This window comes from Lissotriton vulgaris, chromosome 4_1 (genome assembly GCF_964263255.1).
Source record: "Lissotriton vulgaris chromosome 4_1, aLisVul1.2, whole genome shotgun sequence".
NCBI classification, from domain to species: Eukaryota; Metazoa; Chordata; class Amphibia; order Caudata; family Salamandridae; genus Lissotriton; species Lissotriton vulgaris.
In genome coordinates, this window is record NC_141691.1 from 574,912,275 (window position 1) to 574,932,220 (window position 19,946).

The following is a 19,946-nucleotide window of genomic DNA, read 5'->3' on the forward strand; positions in this document are numbered from 1 at the left end:
ACAACATGCAACGAGGTCAGCCACCAAGACCTCATACCAATAGAACATTGGACACTGAGGTGCGAAGCAAGAAAACTACCAGTAATGTGCACCTGCAAGGAAAAAGAAGAGAAACCTGCCTTGGGGAAGTAGAGAAAATCATTGTTATAGTCAGCCTGCAGTACCTGAAGGTTGAGAGTCCATGAGAACAGGATGATGTTGATCCAGAAATCTTATTAAATCTGCAAGAGCTGAGAAAGACTTAGAAATGTTGTTTTTCCAGATGTGCATGACTGCAGTGTCAAAAAGACCATATTTGTAGCAAGCTTCTAGTAAACAGGGACGTAAATCTGAGAATTGGTGTCATATTTGAACAGTCTCTTTTGCAAAGTCCTGATGAATGAAGATTTTATTTCCTTCAATTAGCAGAGAGAAAATCTCTTGGACAGCCTTGCGAATAAGAAGGAGATGGTGATGTTGTCACAGAACTTTAAAAATGATTTGTCGTGGCTTGGCTTGATGTGCTTTACAAATTGAAGGTATTCTGTTGACTTTATCAATCTCAAAGTGCTCTTGGAAGTTAATATTTAGTAATTTAGGGAGAAGATTTTCAAAGAAGAGACAATATCTTTGACCTTCAACTCCATCAGGAATATTAAAAATGCATAAATTATACTGTCTATTTCTGTTTTCCAAGTCAAGTAAGGAACAGTGGAGAGAATGGCAGTATTATCATGAATCCTAATCTCATTGTCAGCAACTATCATTGATAAGGAAACCATATCTCTATGTAAATGTTTAATTTCTGAGAAAAAGGAGTCTGTATTTGTATAGATAGCTTGAATTTCCTCCAATATTTTTGCCAATGAGTCTTCTTGGGAGTCAATAGCTTTGGCTTTAGCAGGGGGAGGTGAAGACAGCTTGCTTACGTTTATTTGGACCCATTTTATACTCCATGCTAATAAGTAGGAAGCAACCAGTAGTGAGAGGAAAAAATAATACCCCAAATATCAAATGTGGTTTCCTGAGACAGAAAAAGATTTATATGCAGAAAAAACAGCTCTAAAGGTCACAAAGCAGTGCCACAATAAAGTTTAATAGGGAATAAAAATCTTTTACAAAATCCCTTTAGCCTTATGCAGAAATGAAAGTGGTGGCCAGCAATAGGCAGAAACAAATATCCATTTAAGAGAGGAAAGGCTTTGAAGAGAGGAGGTGCCCAGCAAGTAAAGCCCACCTCTTCTGTGTAGAATCTACAGAGAAGCCAATGGAAGCATGAGCCTCTCCTGAGGGGAAAATGAAAAAGCCTACCACTCTGCACACGGAAGCACCAGACCTCTGAAATTCAACTCACCAGTTCCTGGGGCATAAAGAGGCCGCTGGGCTGAAGGAGAAGACATAATACAGCCGTAATCGTCATCTATTTTCGTTGTGTAGCAGGTGAAAAGACTGAGCTCAAAGCGCGGTGGCCATCTTGGATCCTGTGTGTTACCGTCTCCTCAAGAATATATTTAAGGGCTGAGTGTGAAAGCTATTTCTTGTTTAGCACTGATAGATCTATTTGTAGTGTGTCTGCTGATTTGTTTAAATAATTCAACCAAGAGTTCATCTTTTGGATTAAGATCTGTTGGAGGATTGATTTCAAGGTGTTTGGTGGTGCCTTGATAATTCTACAGTAGAGTTTTAGGAATGTACCAATGTTCGACCATATTTGCATCTCTAAACCCAGTTCTAATTTGTTCATATAACCTCTTGTGTGGTTTGGTAGTCTAAAAATTCTCTTGTGTGCTTGGAGTTGAAATTTGTCAAGTATTTTCTTTAGATTTTCCGAAAAAGGCCTCGGGGCTATAATTAAGTGGTGATAAAAGAGATGCTTGGAGAACCCGTTGAATTGGTGGTGTGGATTGGCTTGCTAAAATTGTGTTGAGTTGGCTTAGTCTCATGATGATCAGTGCTGACTTTGTTTTGAGGTGGCCCAAATGAGTTTTATTACCTCCCTTTGCTGTCTGCAACACACCCAGATAATTTTAGGCGGTTGTCCTTTGGACTTTTATGGAGACCAAGCTCCAAACAGTGCTTACGTTCTTGTATGTTAATCTGAAAACAACCACGTTTGTCTTTGCCTTGTTTATTTCATAACATTTATGAAGAGGGTTTTTTGAATCCATGTTCACGAGTGGTCCAGTAACACTATAACATCAGCAAATTATAGTAATGTAGTCTTAGGTAGCCAATATTTGATGGAAACGGATTTTCATGTTTTAAGGACGAGAAAATGTCAGCTGTGTACAGGTTAAATGAAGGGGGGCCAGGACGCACCACTGCTTTAATCCACTGTCTGTCAGTATTTTCCCAGTTGTGACTGTTTCAGAAAGTTTGATCATCACCTACGTAGAGGTGTGTAGCGACATTATTACCTACAGTAGAATATTTGGAATGCCCCAGTTTTGTAGTTTCTGCCACAATTTGTTCCTATACACTGAGTCGAAGGAGGAGGAGTAATCAATAAAACATGCCTACAAGGAATGAATATTGTTGTTTAGGGTTTGTTGAATTAAAAAGGATATGGCCACGATATTGTCTGTCGTTGATAAATTTGCCCTAAAATTGGTTTGACAGAACAAGATCAGTTAGTTTTCTTCCCTCCAGACTCCAGGTCTTTTAGGAGTAGTGAGGCATAACCCTTGGCTTCAATATCAAGCAGTGCTATAAGGTGGTGGTCGCCCGGATCCAATCCATCGCCTTTCTTAAATATTGGATGTAGTGTTGAGCCTCTCCAACTTTTGGGGATATGCCCATTAGCTGAACACGTGGTATAGTGGGTAAAATATCAAAGTCCATAAATTTGTCATTCTTAAAAAGTTGGTCTGGAATGCCTTTTGGTCCAGGAGCTCCCATCTATCTAATTCTTGACAAGGTGTTAGAGATTAGTTTTGCTGTAAGGGTTTATTGGACCCCCTCGAGGTCTGTACTGAAATTGTGGTTAAACAGAGCACTGGATGTATTAGCTACGCACAGTTCATTTATGTGTTATGTTCTCTGTGCCTCATCTTTGGCGTTGGTGCATGGACCGTCTTAGGACGTTTGATTTTTTTTGTAATTCCAAAACTCGGCATGCATGTGTTTGCCTTGAGTGAAATATAAAAGTAACCATTCTTTCTCTGTTGTTTTCTCGCTTGATGGACCAGGCCAGCTGCTTGTGTGATTTTAATTGTTCCTTCAATTTTTGATACAGGTCAGTTTTAAGATGTGCTTCTGCATCTTGTTAAGTTATTTCAATGATCTGGCGATCTCCTGTTTGTTTGCTGGTATAGGGCACTTTTGGTAAAGATTTTTTTTTTTGTAACATCGTTTTTATTGCAGTACCAAACATTTTGCATAGACATTACAACAATGGATAATAAATCAATACAGCGTGATGGCACACATTTAGACCACTACCATTATCATGCTTCCCACGCCCCCAACTAGAAAGCCGAGCTGCGTCGATAAAATGTCCATCTCCTGCTTCTTCTCCAAATGTCCGTTTCTCGAAAGCACAGGAGGACGCGGACCGCTTTTTAGTTTTCGCCCCTCCCCCTCCCCCTATCAACCACCCCCCCGAACTCCCCAACACCCCCCGCCCCCTTTGTGGCAGCGCTGTAGTGGAATCTTAGAGAAAAGTAAGGTCTGGTGTGTGCAAGAAGGAATGAAACATTCGCTAAAGGTGCGCTCCTGGTGCGTTAGTGGGGTCGACCATATCAGAGTCCGTGTCTTCTCCTTCCTCCTCCCCAGTACCATCCCAGAGTGCCTGCACTATCATCTCCCACGCTGTTGCCCTCGCCAAAGCTTTCTCATCTGCAGTTCTCCTAGCCATCTGATATCGCAGAGTACTTTCACATGCCGCCCACTTCAAACATTCACTATACCAACGTTTGTACGTGGGCCCCACTGTTGACTTCCAATTCCTGGTTATTTCCCTCTTCGCCAGTATCAATCCCATATCTATAAACCTGCTGGTCGTCTTATTTTTAGGCGTGCGTGGAAACCAGTGAAGCACTCCTACTGCTTTGGTGTATTGTAACTCTCTATCCGTGGCGTTGTTCAGTGCCTTCCCAACCTCCTGCCAATACTCCCCCAGTTTAGGGCAGTCCCAGAGCATGTGTCCCAAGTCCGCCTCCAGTGCACTGCATCTAGGGCAGGCCGCCTGTTCCACTCCAAAGTACTGCTTCAGTTTCCTTGGTGTAAGGTACGCCCTATGAATAATATAGAAATGTATGAGTTGGAACCTGGCGTTCCTCATGCTCTTCCACGCCCTCCGCAGCAGTTGGCCCCAAGTGGCCTCAGGAATCTCCATTTGGAGGGCCAGTTCCCACTTCGCCTACAGGGCAGTGAGCGGCTGCAAGGTTTCTCGCAACATTCGGGAATACAGACAGGTCACTGCCTTATAGGTTCCCGCCGCCATCATCGTGTATTGGCACGCCATAGGGGTAGCGGGTTCCTGCAGACCATGTTCTTGCATGGCGCCTGTCACTGCCGCGTGCAGAAGATAATCTCCTCTCAGCAGGTCAAAACGCTCCTGTAGCTCTTGGAACGGAAGCAAGGCTCTGTCCTCATAAAGGTCACCCAGCATCTGGACCTCAGCTTCCTCCCATCCCAGCAGTCTCGACCAATCCCCACCATGAGGTAGGGCCGTGACCATGCCCAGCGGAATCTCCGTAGCATACATTCGACGGATTCCAGCCCGTTTGCGCGCCCGGTTCCAGCAGAGCCGAAACGTCTGTTCCTCCACCGTCAGGTCCCTGACCAGCATTTTCTGATGAAGAGTATTATACGCAAGCACATGCCGCGGGGTGCCCTCATCTATGCTGTGTTCTGGGCCTCGATACACCCTCGCGACCACCTGGGTAAAAGTTTGTAGCTGTGCCGCTAGATAATAGCACTCAAAATCCGGCACTGCCATGCCTCCCTCATCCTTGGGCCGCAAGAGGGTGTCCAGCGCTATTCGCCGCCGACCCGTGCCCCATATAAATGCTATAATCAGTGATCTCAGACGGCGAAAGACTGAGCAGGGTAATTGAATAGTCTACAAGTCGGTTTTTAAGTGTTCAGAATTTTGGCGCTCAACATCTCACGGTAAAGTATTGGTTTGTCCTGGTATCAATGTAGGTGCTTCTTGGTCAAAGGAAAACCTTAACCTCTGTAAAGAAAGGGTGGCAGACACCTCCCTTTCATTCTGTTTGGGCAGGGATCCAGAGCACACTATATGTATCTATAGAATATTTTCTTGTTAGAGTATCGTTCATTCGGGATAGATCAAACCAAACGTGAATTTTTAAAGGTTTTATTCATCAGCAGTGTTCACCACTTGGGAATCACTGTACATGTCACTTAAGCCTACACGTGTTTCATCACAGCATGTGGCTGTGACTCTTCAGGGCTGATCTTAATGATCAAGGCGCGTGGTCGTGGAACCAGTGATATTTCCAACCCGGTCCTTATCGGGTAGTTTATAAGTTTCAAAATAGCGGCACCAATCAGTCAGTCTGGTTGCCGAAAATTATTCCTTGTTTCGGGAATTCGTTTATATAGAAAAATTCAGTAGAGCAAAGGCCGTGTTCAGCCTGTAATTACGCCTCGTTGAGCGTCGGTCTCCCGCACTTGGAGACCGGCGCTCAACGAGGCGTAATTACAGGTGAAGCTGCACTCACGGGCACAGCGCCCCAGTGTCAGACCATCAGGTCGTTCTCCAAAGCAAGCGTCTCAGGCCTCGACGATCTCTCCCGATGTTTGAGGCGTTACAACGGGGCCCTTGGCACCTCGGAATTCTGAAAGTTCTGTTTCCGACCCCGTACCCTGCTCCTCTGAGTCTGTGCCTTTCCCGGACTGGCTCCGCGTCGCACCTGAGAGATCCACCACCGCCTGCAGAGCAGCCTTCCGTTCCTCCTCAGTCTGCGACACTGATGGTTTCCCAGTTCTCCGTCGATTCTTGCGAATACGTTGTGATTTGGCACTTTTGGTAAAGACGACTTGCTTTGGGCCTGCAAGGGAGTATTTAAGGGCCTATTTAAAGTGGATGTCAAAAATGATTTTGTTCCAATGTTCAAGTAGAGTTTTTCCATTTGCTCCTGTAGCATAGAGCCATTAGTGGATTTCTAGGTTTTTAATTTTTCCTGGGGGACTGGGCCCCATTTGATTCGACAACTTAATTGTTGTTTTGTCCCCTTTTGAGGTGCCCATTACTTTTAGGTGGTCATGCTTCACTGTTTTTAATTGTAGCTCCATACTGAGTGGGAGGTGATCACTTGCTTGAAGTAGGGGGATTGCAAAACTCACCAGCCACTCCATGATATTGGCAGTGGTGAACGCGTACTGTCATGTGCTTACTCCTCTAAAGGTTTTGGGAAATTGTAAGTTTGCAATACTGTGTTCTTGTGTATGTTGAATTGATTTAAGAGCGTTATCTATTGAACAGGCTCAGTAGCTGGTTGAGCAGCGTTCTTGCTAGAGTGTGTTTAGGAATTGGGGCCCCCAGATGGGGGAAATTAAAGTCGCCGCAGATTATTATCTCATGGTTAGGATGGTCACAAAGAATACCGTCTAGTAAATTGCATAGCTGTGTCATCTCTTTTGCATGTTCTGAGCCTAATCTGTTAAAATATAGATTAATTAGGAGATGTCTTGTCTTACAATCCATCATTTTTGTACCTTTCAATATGATAGCTTGTATCATGCTGTTTTTGACTGAGAGCGTTATGTTTCATATAGGTATCCCAAAATAAGCTCAGGTAGTGACCTAACCTCTCACCTAAATTTCCCCTGCCATTTCACTACATAAGAGTTCTTGGGACTGTCCTTTAACCTAGTGAAGGTACTGCTAACAGGTCGTGGGATTTTCCCTGAAAACTAGCCTCATCCAATATCCATGAATATTCTCGGAAGCTCCACAGGACTACCATCTCCTGTATAATGACTATGTATAAGGGTCATTCCTTCCGTCATCCTAATTCCGACATGACACAGCAAGGTAGATCCCCTGAGGCTACCACTTTGGGTAAATAAACGCCATATCTTAGTTGAGGCAGGGGGAGAAGAAAAAGGACTTCCATGTTGACACACTGGAGCAAGATGCTGAGGTTCCTGCATACAGACACTCCAGCTCGCAGTGGTCTGTCATTCCTCGCGTTGTGTCCATCTCGAGACCAAGACAAGGTTCAATAGTCTTTCACTTCAGGTAATGGTGCTGACTTTATCCTAGAGGGTTTCTTAGCTCCACACCTACATACATGTTAGGTACACTTAGGTACATCTAGTTAGGGGAGTATGCATTAATACTGTCATGTATTTTTATACCTGCCTATATTCATTGTTTTAGCACTGAGGTAGATATCTACCATCCTTTTACTCTGTTGGTGCTTATAATCATTTATATCTGTTTCTGTCTTATGGTTGTTTCAGAACACCTTTTTTTACACTAGAATGACGCTGGTTCAATAAATGCTTATTGAAAACATCCCCACCGTTTATTCTGTATATCGCTCAGAGACAAAGTGAGCATGAGTGATTGAGCGAAAAGCACTGCACTGTTTCCACGATCCCTAATGGGACAGAGTTGTCATGTTCTATAGTTGCCATGAACTATTATCTCCTTGGTAAAAGGAGTTTACAGTGGTGCTGTGAGCTAGCTGGTATACAGGCGATCATACCCGTTGGGAGTGTCTGGAATCAGTCTGGACACCAATCTCACAGTCTATGTTGTCTAAAGGCGCAGATCCTATATAGGTTTATAGGAACTCCACAACAAGAGGTTTTTTTTAACTTTAATTCCAGACTGGTATTAAGATATATTGAGAGGCCACCAGAGGGCCTTCCAAATATGGTATTTTTGTTTGCAAAGTAAGTCGTAGGTGGCCATCAGGGATCTTATGAGGGGCAATTTGAGCTAACTAGCTCCAGTTCAATTTGCTGTTTTCCTCCACATAGCCCATAGCAGCTTTTCTGATTGGGCCACCTGTGTTTATGAACTGTTGTGATATACTTAGTTTGCACTGAGTTGTGGTGGGTTGTGAGTGCCCTGCTTCCCTAAAACACTGTAGGTAGTTGATTGCAAGCTTTGTGGCTCTTTTCGGAGCTTGAGGGTGGACGGTCATTTGGGTGTCGTATGTCTTGAAATCGCTATGCCCCAGTCGTCAAAGGAGGTTTTGATGCTCATGATTATTTCCACACGTGTGAGTAATTTCAACGTGATTATTGCGGATTCTCTTCTCTTGGTATGGTCCGATAACATTTAGAATTCAATATTCATAAAATTCTCTGTGGGTATTTTAGTCAGGTTTGTAATCACTTTAAAATGACGAAGTAGGTTGGAGCGGTTAAGGATGTTGTGGTTACCCTCTGAGCAGAATTGCGGTGTTAATACCAGTTTAGTAGAATTTGGTCCATAACAAGTTTCACTGTATTTCATATTGGTGCACAGTCAGATTGCAGTTACTTCTTCATTTAGGGGTGAGCTGGGAGTCGGAGCCCAGCACCGTTGGATATCACTATCCTGCCCTCGACCAATGCAGTGTTTGCAGGTGCTTCATTTTTTTTGTGCCCTCATGTTGTTTTCTGTCTGTAGTTCTAAACATTTTGCTGGAATTGGCAATTCCAGTGGTAATTGGTTGTGTATGAGCAGTCTGCAAAAAGGGTGCTGTTGATGGAATTTTATCAATGGGGAGTCCTGTTCCATAAATGACTACGGGGAGAACAACAGTCATGGTTACTGGAAGTTGACTAGTTTCCTGGGGTACCACAGTTTTTGTTCCTATTTCTCTTCTCTTGAAAAGAGGATACACTTTATTGGCCTAACTGACTTCAATTACTTGTGTGTCTGAGTGGTGGTTGTTCATATGCTCTTTGACCACTTAGTTTTTGACCTTTTGTAGGCATTTTTTGGATCTTTTGGAGACTACCCTTATCCAATGGTCTTTCTTCTGTTTTGCGGTGTCCTGGTTGGTATTTGAAAGGGTTTTTTCCACAGTTGAACTTTTGGGAGATGTGGAGGCATGAGGTGTATTTTTGAGTGGGACCAACCTGGGGTAGTCCCAGTAATGGTAAATAGGCACCTGTGTTGATGCTTGGAGTAGAACAGTAGGGTTTGGAAATTGAGCTGCCTGGCCCCTTATCATGTGGCTTTCATAATTGTTTCTACTAAGGCTTGGGTTGCTGGGATCTTCAAGTCTCCTGTAGCTGATTCTTGATTGAATACTTGTTGTTCCAATTGTAGGCTTGCTGAGTCCAATATTGAAGGAGATATCTTTATGCCCGGGGGGTTGTCAAGGTGACCAAGTGTGAGTTTCTACTCTGAGATGATAGATGTTAGTATCTCCAGTAAGGTGCATAGTTTTTCTGCTATTTTGTGGCAGTCACATAGGGATTTGTCTTTTCCAGTTCGGCTCTGGAGTTGCTGATTTTGCTCTATGCTAATGAATTTGGCCTCCATTTCGGCAATAAACGCTGCAAAAGCTTTGATCAGCTCTAGTTGTGACTTAAGTTTCTCTGATTGCCATATGAGAGCATTCATTGTGGCCACCACAGACATATTATTGTGACCAGGAGAAGTGTGGCTCACTGGTTAGAGCAGGCAGACCCTGAAGCAGAGGTCAGACCCGGGACCAGGGTTCAATTCCCGACGCGGCAGGGTCTTGAGCTCAAATGTCCACGGACTCTATAATTCTCACTTCGGTGCCTGACCTAATCATGGGTTCACTCTCTGCAACTCTGGGCATTAAGCTTGCTTAATCTCCACAACGGCCCCCCGTGGCGGGATGCCTGGTTTTCACCTTGGGGATGCCCTGTAGGGGCTATCTCACAAGGAAAAGCCAGGACGGGTTCCCAAGGCAAGCGCTTAGAGACCCCTGGGTGATAAGCGCTATATAAATCCAATATACAATACAATACAGTAACTCATGATGCTCCTTGGGGGATTGATGCATTGGTGAGATTATAGTAGATGCTCTTTTCCGATAGGGGTCTGTGATCCTCACTCTGCTCCAATGGCGGGTAACTGTTCTTGTCCCAATTGGAGCTGTGATCCTGAGGCAGGATTGACTGAGTTTCGCATTGTTGCAGTACAGTGGCATTTTTTTAAATCTGGTTGTGGGCCTGAAGGAAGGTTGCTTCATGCTTAGGTTCTTGGGAAGTTTTTGAATCCTTTGGGGTGCTGGTTTGCTCTGTTAGTATGAAATTGTCCCTGCTCTGGCCTACCAGCGCCTACTTCCTGCTGTGTCATTGTGAATTTGAGCAGTGGTTATGAGTGACGGCTTCCTGGGCTTTGAGGAGTTATGATGATCTTGGTGCTGTCGTACTTTGGCCTGTAATGCTTCAATGGTAGCCCCCATTATGATCCCTTCTGAGTTTAGTCTGAAGTTAAGTTCCACAAGGATATTGTCTGATGGGCCCACAGAGGAAATTTTGTTTATGGAGGTAGCCACTTTTTAATTCTTCAGAATAGATGTTGTTGCTTTGTTTTTTTTATTAAGCTTGGATGGATGATATCTCATCCTTATTGTTTGTCTCACATGTAGCAGCAGGAGATTGTTCTGGGTGTATGTTAGGAAGAAGGATTGGTGGTATTCTTTTACTGCAGAGGTCATCAATCAGTCCTGTCTTGCCGGTTATGGATTTCCTACAGTTCTGCTTATGGCTTGAGCTGGCTGTAGAAATTGCCTTTGAACCACCAGGAGGCTTAATTGTAGTATGTCCTTGTTGCCTATAGTCTCTGCTGCCATTTTAGCTTGAGGTTGTAGAACCTCACAAGCTTGGCTGGCCATTGGACCTGTGAGATGTAGTTGAGCGGGCTGTGTGGGCCTGGAAATCAGTTTTGCAGTGGTAGTTATTGGTTGATTGTTCACATGTGGGTGAAGATGCTTTCTGTTGATCAGTGCTTTCACACTACGCTGGTAAAATATTCTGTGGGATGGTGTCTGAGATCTATTTGAGCTTTGAGTTGGGCTCCTTCTGGTCCTCTGTGCACACCGGTGCTCAGAATTGGGGTTATGTGCTGTTGATGACATCTAGAAGAATCGCACCTTGTTAGGAGATGCAGATATATTTTTTCTTTCTTTTTTATCTTTCCTATTTGGTCTCCTGTGGCCTAAACTATTCTTTTTACTGTTTTGTTGTGGAAAAAGACTGTAAATGATTTTAGCACAATGACAGCAGACATTTTTTTTACGTCCCTTGAAGTATTTAAAGAGTCTTAGGTTACTGGACTGCAGGGGCGAGCAGGGCATACTGCTTCTCTAAAGCCATACCCAGCACTAGCCGGGCCGTGTCTGCAGGGAAGGGCAGGGCACATGCTTTGACTACGGCTGCCACGCTTGCCCCCTGTTTGCAAATACAGCTTTTTTGGCTGGCTTGGCTGGAGTACAGTGGGCCGGCGGCCGCAGGAGCTTTTGTCACTGCAGTTGGTTGAATGGAAGGTGGGACGACACCAACTGATCAGAGACAGTGGCGGCAGTGGGGATAGAATGTGAGTCAAAGCCGGGAAGCGCATACAAGAGGATGTGGGGTGGGTGCACAGCTCTGTCTCGGTAGGGGGTGATGTACCTGCCCTCGTTACCGCCATGTGACCTCGGTCTCCCCAGTTTCTCCTCATCGCCGCTGCTCGACCCCTCCGCCTAAACTCAATAAACGCAGCAGTTGAGCCATTATGCTGCCAGTATCCTGGACCACCTCACGGGACTCGCTGCATGTCAATTCGCTTTCCACCCCTTCCAGGTCAGGAATTAATATCAACATGGTAGTTTTTAACATTACGTAAACTCTTACTTGAGGTTGACTAATACACATGATAACCACTTAACAATATTATCTGAGCTATTTTGTACTCAGCATATCTCAACCACGGAATTCTAAATACGTGATGAAAGAAATTTGGTTGTTGGTTGACTGGGGTTTGACCCTGGTCAAGCAGCAACCTCAGTCCTTGTCAGGGTGAGGCACAAGCCAACGCTCAATAAACCTGTGCCTAACCCTGGGTAGCTTGGCACAAAGAGCAGTCAGGCTTAACTTAGAGGCAATGTGTAAAGTATTTATGCAGCACAAAACAGTAATACAGTGAAACACAAGAAAAATCTCAAACCAATTTAGAAACATTTTAATAAATTATTTGACAACAAAATTCCAAAATCCAATCAGTAGAACTGGAGTTATTCATTTTTAAACATTTTTAGTAAAAACCAGCACTTAGAAGCTCAAAGTGCCAACTGCTGACATCTAGTCTTGGAAGACCGGGTTGAGTCCAAAAATAAGGCTGACTGCGTCGACATGCGGTTCAGATACAAAAAGTGGACTGGGCCTGGTCAATGCTTACCTTCAGACATTGAAAAATTCTAAAAATAAATGTTTAGAGAAGGATTATTTTGGTGGGCAAGGCTGCAGATGGTATCCAAAGAGGGAGCGTTGTTGCTGGATAGCCTGAGGTCGAAGCAGCAGTGAAGATTTCAACATTTGAACTGAAATCGAATTTGAAAATCTCCAGTCGGATGACGGAGAGGGCTGTAGCCGAAGTCTGTTCTATGATGTCTGATACCCTTTGGCAAAGGACCGCTGAAACAGATTTGCTGCTATGAAGAGAAACATTGTGGGAGAATCAATCCAACCAGCAATGCAGCTCAGGTTGATAGGCAAGGAGGTTGGTCCCAGTTTCCTCCTAGTTGCACCACTCACCAGGGACAAGGAATGGAGGGACACGACTCACTCAGGCTTTTGTGTCCCTGTGGCTCTGAACAAGAGGCCATCAAACTAGCCCTTGTTAATTATTCTGGAGGTCCTAGGACAGTTGAAGATCCAGTACTTCGATCCATGTCCAGCACTCTCCCTAGCAGCTTTGCCTCACCACAGCAGCCTCAAATGCCCGCAGTGCAGGGTTTGCGCCAGCACCCCGCCCAGCATTCTGGTGATTTTTGCAATTGTGTTCATACTCTTGTAACTGTTGGCGATTTCCTGTAATTGAGCTTTTACCTTCTTGGTATTTGGTTTTCAACCCGCTGGAATCTTTGAGGCTTATTTACATCTCAGCATTTGTTAAGCCCATTTTTACTGCTGCAGCTGCCCCAGCGTCCCCTTCCACCCCAACACAGTCCCCGCTCCCGCCTCCCTACCGCAGGTCCTGCCCCTCTCCCCTACTTAATGGCAACCGCTATGCGACTGCGCAGCGGTCACATGCAGCAGGAGTGCCGCTGGCACCCTGAAGGTGCGCCTTAGGCAAACCCGCCAGTGCCACTCCGTGACCAGCGGCAAGAACCCTGGTTCTCCCAGGCCCCACCGCTATGACTCAACCACCCTCCATGCACTCAATTCCGAAAGACAGACTGACTGCGCAAGATGCTCACCAAACACCACGCTTGGACAGTCCTTGTGCAAACCCTGCCACAGATCCTTCATCAGCAACAAAGCTCCCAAAACAATAGAAGGCCCGCCTGATGCACGCACCGCCGAAACCCTGACATGCATCCTCCTCAACGTGCACTCCCTGTACTGACAGGCCGTGGAAATCTGGGACCTGATTGATACCCTCTCACCTGACGTCACCTTCCTCGCGGAAACCTGGATGAACGCCACCTCCGGCCCGACATCGTCACTGCTGTCCCCGATGGCTACAAGTTCCAGAGAAAGGACTGCCCCACCCAGGAGAATTAGCCATTGCACACAAGACCCCCCTCCGACTCTACACATCCAGCACGAATGACCCCTACTCCAACATAGAACACCTCCACTTCCAGATCCAGATTAGCCCCCAGACCACTCTACGCGGCACCTCTTCTACAGACCGCATGAACCTTGCACCCAGCCCGCTTCTACCATTGCCGAGCTCGCCGCACCCCACACCATCACCTCCATGGACTATATTCTACTTGGGGACCTGAACTTCCACCTCGACAACTGCGATGACCCAGACACCACCATTCTCCTCAACAACCTTGGACTGAAGCAGCTAGTCAACCCGCCCACCCACAGAGCTGGACACACCCTCGACCCCATCTTTGCGGAAGGGACAAATATCTGTTTCAACCACACCACCCAGCCATTCTGGAAGGACCACCACTGCTTCGCCTCCAACACCACCACCGCACTCAAGCCTGCCCTGTGCCCGCCACAACAGAACTGGAGCAAGGTCACACAGGAACACCTCAACACCACCCTCCTCCAAAACCCCCCCAGCGCCACGACCAACACCAACTCCGCAGCCATAGAATTTCACCGCTGGACCTCCTTCTGTGCCGACAAACACGCACCCCTCTGCCACCCCGCCAAACAACGACCCAGGAAGGCAGCCTGGTTCACCAACGAACTACTAGAAGCCTGACGCTCCTGCAGATGCCTAGAGAAAACCTGGCGAAACCAGAAAACCATGGAAGCAAGGAACAACTACAGGAGCACCCTCAAGGAATACCACCAGTGCATAAGAGACACCAAACGGACCGTCATAAGAGACAAAGCCCAAACCAACAAGACCAACACCAAGGAACTGTTCAACATCATACAGCAGTTCGCAAAACCCACCAGCGAAGTCACGGACGTCACACCTTCCCAGGAACTCTGCAACAAGCTCAGCTCCTACTTCCATCTGAAGATCAAGGTCCTCTACGACAACTTTAGCGAACCGATGCCGGACACCACCCCCTACCCACCACAGCCGATAGGCCAGCGATCAGGACCTGGGACCCCACTACCATCGAACTCATCACCGTGACCATAAAGAAAACCCAATCAGAAGCCCCAATCGACCCCTGCCCACCACACATACTCCATAAGGCCGCGGCCGCCACCATCGCACCCGAACTAGGACAGACCATCAACCCCTCCTTCAGATCCGGCATCTGCCCAGACAACTGGAAGCGCGCGAAGGTCAAGCCCCTCCTCAAGAAACGATAGGCCGACCCAACTGACCTGAAAAACTACCGGCCCATCTCTCTCCTCCCCTTTGCAGGCCAAAGTCACTGAGAGACTGGTAAACACCTAGCTGACGGCTTTCATTGAAGAGAACTCCATCTTAGACACCTCCCAGTAGGTATTCTGCAGCAACCGCAGGACTGAGACAGCCCTCCTTGCCACCACTGAAGACATCCACATGCTTCTCGACCAGGGACACACTGCAGCCCTCCTAGACCTCTCCACAGCATTCGACTCCCTTTCACACCGCATGCTCGCAGCCAGACTCCATGATGTGGGTAAACAAGGTGCCACCCTCGATTGGATCCAATCCTTTCTTGCCGGCAGAACCCACAGGATCAGACTCCCTCCCTTCCTCTCCGAACCCACCAACATCAACTGCAGAGTAACCCAAGAATCATCACTCAGCCCCACGCTCTTCAACATCTACATGGCCCCCCTCGCTGCCATCGTTAGACAGCACAGACTCAGCATTGTATCCTACGCTGACAACTCCCAGCTCATCCTCTCGCTCACAAAGAATCCCAAAGATACCAGACTTTGTTTCCAGGAGGAATGAAGAATGTGGCAGCCTGGATGAAAGATAGCTGTTTGAAGCTCAACTCAGAAAAGACTGAGGTCCTTATCCTCAGACTCTGCACATCCGCCAGGGACAACACCTGCTGGCCCTTCACCTTTGGAAATCCACCCAGCCCTACAGACCATGCGCAAAACCTCAGCATCATCCTCGACTCCTCCCTCTCCATGATCCACCAGATCAACGCCGTCGCCTCCACCAGTTTCAACTGCCTGCGCATCCTCTGCAAGATCTTCAAATGAATCCCCCCGATTGCAGAAGGATGTCAACCATACGCTCATAATCAGCAGACTGGGAACCTAAACACCCGATACGCCGGAATCAGCAGAACTCTTCTGCATAGACTCCAGGCAATCCACAACGCCGTGACTAGGCTCATCATTGGGGCACCGCGTCATGAACACATGACCCAACACCTACGATACCTCCACTGGCTCTCTGTCGAGAAGAGGGCCACCTTCAAACTCCTTACCCCTCCCACAAATCCCTCAAATCAGACCCAAATACCTCAAAAAGAGAGTTTCTTTCCATGCACCAAAAAGGAACCTCCGCACCGCTGACCTCGTCCTGGCAGTGGTCCCACACATCGGCAGAAACGGAACAGGTGGGAGATTCTTCTCCTACATTGCAGCCAAGACCTGGAACGAGCTCCCTGTAAACATCAGATGCTCCCCTACCCTGCACACGTTCAGGAAGGACCTCATGACCTGGCTCTTAGACTGATCCAGAGCTGTCCCCCCAACACCTTTAGACCCTCACGGGTGTGTAGCACACTTTATAAACCACTAATTGATTGATTGAGTCCTTGTTCGTAGGCAGAGGGTAGCAGAGCAGCAGGACAAACATTGCAGCAATCCACCAGTTAAGTAGTTCTTTAGAGTGGCTGTCCTTTCAGCAGCATAGCAGACCTTCTTCATGGCAGAGTATCCACAGGTCCATAAGTGTACTGATGAGTTGTGTTGGTATCTGATGTCCTACTTTTATACACTGGTGCCCTGGTTCTGGAAGGTGGGAGACGCTTCTAGACATTGGCTTTGAAGTGCATGGAAATTCCTGCCCCACCTATCTCAAGTAACAATTTGGGGTTGTTAGGCCCATTATGTGAAGGTAGAGTGTAAGCTATTCAGTTGTAAGTGGAGCTGTGCTCATCTCCACACCCTCCATTCTGCCTGCTGATGGCCATTCAGGCACCTCTAATCTCTCTGTGTGACTGTCTGGGAGTAATTCACAAGTTCTAACTTTCAGTTACACCCGGTCATGTGACACAGGCCAAGTTATAGGCACAAAAGGGCTAAAGACAGAAAAAGGACAACTTTCTATAAGTGTCATTTGTATTCACATGATCAAAACCTGACTTTACCATTGAAAAAGGCCCTCTACTACAATTCACGAACACACCAAACTTGAAATAGCTTCCAGCACCTATTTGGAAATTGCAGCTTATTAAATGTCCGGGCGGACGCTCCCAGTCGCCTTTCGACTTCCTCCACATCAGCATTAGCCCGTGAGGCTGCAGTGGGCCTGGTGCTGCGGCGGGGTACCGTCACCAGCGCCAACAACAGGCTGCTGTGGCTGGAATTGCCCTCACTGGCATCATCCCCCCCCACTAGCTTGGCCATGGCCAGTCACCTGCAGACCCTGCACTGCTGTGGTGACTTGCTCCAGTGCCCTAGCGACGTCCTGGCAGCACTGCACCATTTGAATCTACATCGCTAGGGAGCGACGCGATAGTTGGGAGGTGGCATTCCCGATAATATGATTGGAGCGTGTGTAAGCTGACAGGCGGGTCAGCAGCTGGCGGCGGCGGTTGACATCCTGCTGGGACAACAGGATCTTGCTATTTTCACGGACAGCAGCGGTCATGATTTGCATGCTGTCAGTGAGCTGTCCCACTTTACGTGCAGTCTTGTGCAACTGCAGGTGGATGGCTGCCAAGTGACGTGCCTGCTTCTGATGGACTCGGAGCATCCGACGTTCAATGGACAGACCAGGATCCCAGACATTTACCCCCCTGCCAGCACGTGGTGTTGTCGCGCTGCTCCCTCACCAGTCCGCTGGACTGTGATCGCACAGTGGCTGGGAGCCTTGTCTGCTTCCTGTCTGCAACTGTTGTGGGCTGGGCCACTGCCATGGGTGTTACACGGTGTGGTTGTGGTGCGCCTGTGGCTGCAGGAGTGGCACTGTACACAGGGATGGTCCTGGTTGAAGGGAAGAATGGCCCTCTCCCTCTGTGTCCTCCGGGTTGTCGTCGATGTGTAGGGCCTCACTGTCGGTGCTGGGTTGTACTGTGCCACCTGTGATGTAAATGGAACCGTGATTAATGACATGTTTCTTGCACATGGGAGGTTGCTACATGCATGCAGGCTAGCATTCCCTGACTGGCTTTAGGAATGACTCTCACTTGACAGGTCTGGCTGTATGGGACTATCTGGAAATTGTGGTCACACTACAAGTCCCACAATGCAATTGGGCATTTCTGGTGTGCATGGCCTGCATAACTGGGGTTTTCAAATGGGTAGCTCTGGAGTCATGGCCATTGTCAGGGGACAGGGTCGCAGTCGCATGGCACTTACCTTGGGATTATTGGGTGGGTCGGGAGGATTCCAGCCGGGTGACCCCCACGCATGCTTCGGGATTCTGGGTGTCCTCTACAAGGTCCTACAGTGGGGTGTTGGGTGGCACAGTGGGCTCTTCTCCTCTGGTTGAAAGTTGCTCCCCCAACCTCTCTGCAATTCATTCCTTTGCACTCCCTCTGAGGTCATACCACCTCTTTTTAAGTTTGTCAATGGAGCACTGGGTCACTCCCACTGCATTGACCTTAGCGCAGATGCGCAGCCATATGCGCCTCTTGTCCGCCTCAGGCACCCTCCGTGAATCCTTACCGAACAGCCGGTCAAGGTCCTTTGTGACTCCCTCAATTAAATATTCAAGTTCCTGCTCTGAACATTTAATTTTCCTTTTCCTTCCAGGGTCACTGCTCCCTGCTGCTTCCTGGGACATTTTCTGGGGTTGTTTGTCTCCTGGTTTGCTGCTGCAGGTGGTCTGTAGTGGAGCTCTGGCCAGTGCTGCTTCCACTTTCAGGCTAAGTGAGCAGAATGAGGGAGGGAACTGCCTACTTCCTGGTTGTGATGTCATCATTGTGCTCGAAATGCGACGTCCCATTTTTGCGATCTCGCAATTAGCTAGATCGCAATTTGCGATTCCGGTAATTGCGAGATCGCAATTTCAACACGGAAAAAGGGCGATTCAGCGAATTTTTTTTGCGATTTTGGCAAAATCGCAAACGGCAATTGCGGCCGATTGCGATTCTCTTTTTTTGATCGCATTTCTTCATGAATCCCATTCTGCGAATTCTAAATTGCGATTCGGTAATTATCGCAATTTGGAATTCGCAGAATGTGGCTTTGATTAATCTGGGGGATTGTGAAGATCATTGTACATGGATTTAAACCAGCGTTTCTCTTACTCACTATCAGGGGTCAATTTTTTCTTAGCTTAAGGTGATGTGTTTTGGCACTGCTGAAATTTTGTGAATGTGGAAAAGATACAAGGAGTCTCCTAAATAGTCAGTCAGTCAGTCAATAAAACTTTATTCGGTACATAGCAAAAACCATAAAAGTATACTACATAATACAAAGAAGTCAAGACCACTTTACAAATATGACAGGCAAATATGCAAATTTTGGCAAGCCATATGATACAATTTATATAAAAACATACATTATAAAATTTACTGACACGTAAGAAAATTTAAAAAAGGAGGGCGCTCAGTCAAAATTCATAGGTTTCCTGATGTGAACAAACATTATAGCCAGTTAATCTTCCTCCTGAGTCTCATTGCTATTGTCAGAAAGTTTGCTATCTCCCAGGTATTGGACAACAGCTACAAGTACAAGAGGGCGGGTTTTACTTGTCTAAAGCCCTTATCTTTAATAAGAGGAATGATTAACTTTTTACGAATAGGGCATAAGTGTTTACAAAAGAAAATAAAGTGCACAGTGTCTTTAATAGAGAATCTGTCACAAGAACAAATCTCCAGTTCCGACTCCTTTGACCAACCTGGACGTTCGGTGAGCAGGAGGTGGAATTTGTTCAATCTGAACTTAGTCAGTAAGTACCGATGATTCATATTATTGACGATTCTCAGATAGGGTTCTATACCACTGGAGGTAATTAATAACTGGTGAGCCCTTACTGTTGGTTTGCATAATTCCTTTTATTCTCTAGCTAAATATGCCATCTGCTTGTATGTATCCTTGACCCATTTCACATCCCCCTTCAGTAAATTATTATTTTTTTTCATTTCCAATCTTTATTTCGGCCATTTGGCCATAAAAGATACACAATAAGCATATACAATCACAGATAATCATTTCGTGAACGGATAAAAACCATTGGAATGCATGTGCTAAAAAATGCTATACAAACTATGCATCTAAAAAATTTTTAAGAGGGACCCAACACTTTTAAA